The sequence below is a fragment of the Vicia villosa genome, linkage group LG6 (assembly GCF_029867415.1).
Source record: "Vicia villosa cultivar HV-30 ecotype Madison, WI linkage group LG6, Vvil1.0, whole genome shotgun sequence".
In the NCBI taxonomy this organism is placed as follows: Eukaryota; Viridiplantae; Streptophyta; class Magnoliopsida; order Fabales; family Fabaceae; genus Vicia; species Vicia villosa.
Genome location: NC_081185.1, coordinates 123,164,111 through 123,167,977, shown reverse-complemented (window position 1 = coordinate 123,167,977; position 3,867 = coordinate 123,164,111).

Below are 3,867 nucleotides of genomic sequence, written 5' to 3'. Positions count from 1 at the left end.
GCTGCCTCCGAATCGTTTTTTTTTTTGCCCCACTTCTATGTTGCTGAATGTGTGTTTATATAGAGTAGAAGATTAGGGTTTGGATGAAAATTGGGGGGAAAACGGGAGAAGATTTGAACATATTGGTGATACTGATTTTGTTGCTTTATTGATGCAGGTTTGTTTTCCCTAATTTGGTGCAAGATTGGAACAGACTTGTGCAGGGTGTTTGGACTGATATGCAGACCAGCAAGGTGGGTGGAATGAGCATGGCATAAGGCTGCATCAAGGCTGCATTTCTCTGCAACATTTTGTCCCTCTTTGTATATTTTTGTTTGACTTAATGTAATGGCAAAAAATGAATAAAATGGGCTTTAAGCAAGAATGGACAATAGGCCCAAACTAGGAATACATCAAAACATTTTTTTAGAAAAGGTAATAAAAATGAGAGAATAAATCTAAACTAAGAAATACAATAACACTAAACTTAATAAACAAAGATTAGACTAACAATTAAAACACATATTTTTTTTATTTTTTCAAATTAAAATGATGTAAAGACATAAATCTAAATGAAATTAATGAAATTTTTGTATTTTTTGAAGTAGAAATAAAAAGGATGAATAAAACCGGGAAATATGCAACAAATGCGACAATTTGAATGCAAACGAAATACTAATGCAACATGATCATATGAATGAAATTTGTAGGTCAAAAATTGGGGTGCGACACTCTGTTGGTGAATTTTTCATATTTTGCATGTGAGATAGCATTCAGCAAGATAGTTTTATCCTTGTGATGATTTTTGAACTATTTCTTTTGTTTGTCACTCATGTTTTTCCTATCAATCTTTTTACCAGCATCTACAAGATGTGTGTAACCATCTAACACGATATCCCATAGTTCAACATCTTGTCCTAGAAAGAAACTTTCCAGTCTATCTTTCCAGTACTCAAAATTTTCTCCATCAAACACGGGACAGGGGTCTCATAAAACCATTGTTGTTTTGCTCATTTGCCATAGTGTTTTCCTTCTGGATCTTTTACTGACACTGTTAAATGTTTGCACCCAGAACCGAGAGCTCTGATGCCAATTGAAGGGTATGAAAACACTTAGAAGGGGGGTTGAATAAAGGATTTTCTTTCACAAATAAAAATTCACAGGATATTTTTATCCTGGTTCGTTTGAACTCAAACTACTCCAGTCAACCCGTCAAGGTGATTTCGCCTCTCTCCGTCGAGGACTTAATCCACTAATCAAAACTTGATTACAGTTGGTTCACGAAGGCAACTGCCAACGTCTTCTTGATAATCTTAACCACAACTTGGTTACTCAAGGAACAATATGCAACGTCTTCCTGAGAATCTTAACCACAACTTGGTTACTCAAGAAAAAATATAACAATAACTTATACATAGTGAACTTAATGCTTCTTAATCTAAGCAATATCACAACTGTAATTTTTCACTATGTTTAAGTACAATGAATATGACTTTAGAATGATAACATGAACGAAGTATTTTCTTCCAGCATAAGAGTTCAAGTATGTATGTTCTTGTACATGAGCATCTCTTGTAAGTGAATGTATTTTTTTTGTTTTTTCAAATTGATATTTTATTTATAGCCTTTGGAAAATGTTGTCTGTTGCTTCCTGGTAAGCTGTTCTGCAATAAATGTTACGTGTCATCTTGGTTAATTTTTCTTTGCATGCTTCTAAATTTTTGTTCCTCATAAATGCTTCAGCCATCTTTTAATCATTATGTCTCTAACGGTATTTTATCTTGTATCAGAACTTTGCATTTTGATTTTCCTTTTCTTCACAACTTCTATCTTGACTTTGTGAATATAACTTCTATCAGAATTTGTCTACAACGGTTGGAGCATTTAGAAGTCTTCATGCATTAGAACTTCTTGAACTTCAGCGTGACTTTTCTTTCTTTTTTTGTTCAGCTTTACATAAAGTCCATGTTATGATGGTACTTGAGTTAGAACTTCTTCTGAAATAAGAAACATATAATTAGAGTACCACATTTACTTATACAAAATTTATTTAATTGTTATCATCAAAACTCTAGGATATGATTAGAAGCAAACTATGTTTTAACAAGTTACCATCCTAAGAATCTAGCTAAATGTTTGTATGGTCCTTTCAAACTTACTAGAGCTATTGGGGAAGTTGGATGTGAATTAGAGTTACCACCTAGTAGCAAGATTCACTCAATATTCCATTTTTCTCAACTGAAACCTTATTATGGTGCTGCTGATTCCTCCATGGAATTACCTCGAAATGACTTTGAAAATCGTCTTATTATTGAACCTATTGCTATCATGGACATATGATAGAAGGAATGCAAAGATATGTGTTGCACACTCGCGAAAAAAGGAACAGAGTCGCCACTAATATATTTATCCCATAAGGGAAAGGAATACCAGGAAACCTAAAAAAGAATAAGAACACGGTCTTGCGACCAGATAATCTAGGTACGAGATTCGGTTACGCAATGGGAAGGTACTAGCACCCCTCACGCCCATCGTACTCGATGATATCCACCTATATTTGTTTCTATCTAAAGGGTGTGTACTATATCTATGTCTATGCGAATTAATGCAAAATGTAGGCAAGAGAAAGAATTGTACTCGCACGGGCCCTACCCCGCTGCCTACGTATCTTTTCAGGAATCAGAGTTACCGTAGCTCGGCTCAAGATTTTCTGTTTGTTTTTGTGCTTTTTTAGTTGGGTGGAGTTAACGTTCGCGCTCTTGCATAAGGGATCGACCTAAGATGCGTTCGAGCGGAAATAACATTGCCCTTAGAAAGAAGAAAGAGAGAGATTGGTTTGTGTCTTTTAAGGTAATTCCATGATGACAAAACCCTCTACAGAGCTTCGCACCACTTCCTTACTTTGTTTTAAGTTTGACCATTTATTAGATTTTTTAAGTGTTTTTGGTTTGTGTTTCTTAAGGAAATTTGTTTGTGACTTAGATCATACAAAAAAAGAGTTTTTGAGTAGTTAGAGAACACACATCAAGGCCTACACCTCAATCGTTTCTCTAAGTAGCGGTTAAGAAATACACCGAAGCCTACGCCTCAATCATTTCTCTCCCGCTAAGTAGAAAATAAATACACCGGGGCCTACGCCTCAATCATTTCTTTTCTACTATGAAAAATAGTAGCGGTATGATCCTCGTCAATATTTATTAGATTTTTTAGATTGAAAAGAAAAAGAAAATGAGAAGGGAACTAAACCTATTTTCTAATCTAATGTTGCGTATACAAGGGAAATTTTAAGTCTAATGACCAATATAAATTGCATAAATGCACCAAAAATAATAGACAAACTATACAATTCATCAAGGAATATATAAAGCAAACATGAAAGATTCAATTAAAAATATATCCACAATTATTTACAAAAAGAATCAAAGCAAAATATACAAGTACACTATGAAAGAAATGATTTATTAAAGGTATAGAAACAATTAAAAAAATCAACAAAAATCAAGACAATTATTTACACATTCTAAAATATCTAAGAATATTTTTTATACATTTTTATTTGAGTTAAAAATGATCATTGAAGCAAAAATTAAAGGGGAACAAAATTGGACCAAAAATAAAATCTACGCTGCCAGGGGGTGGGTTAGCAATTAGAAAAAAGAATCGAACATAGTCTCAAGGTGCATCTGGGCCCAAACAGGGGGTGTGGGAAAAGCAAGGGCGCTCAGGCCCAGTCCAGCATGCTATAGGCGCGTTAGCAACAAGAGAGTGTGATTATGAAAACAAACTAGGCCCAAGCGATCCATGGCCCAATTACATTGCCTTGCCAAATTTATTCCATTTTATTGTATTATCAGCATGCATTTATTGAATAACGTGACATGGAACTTG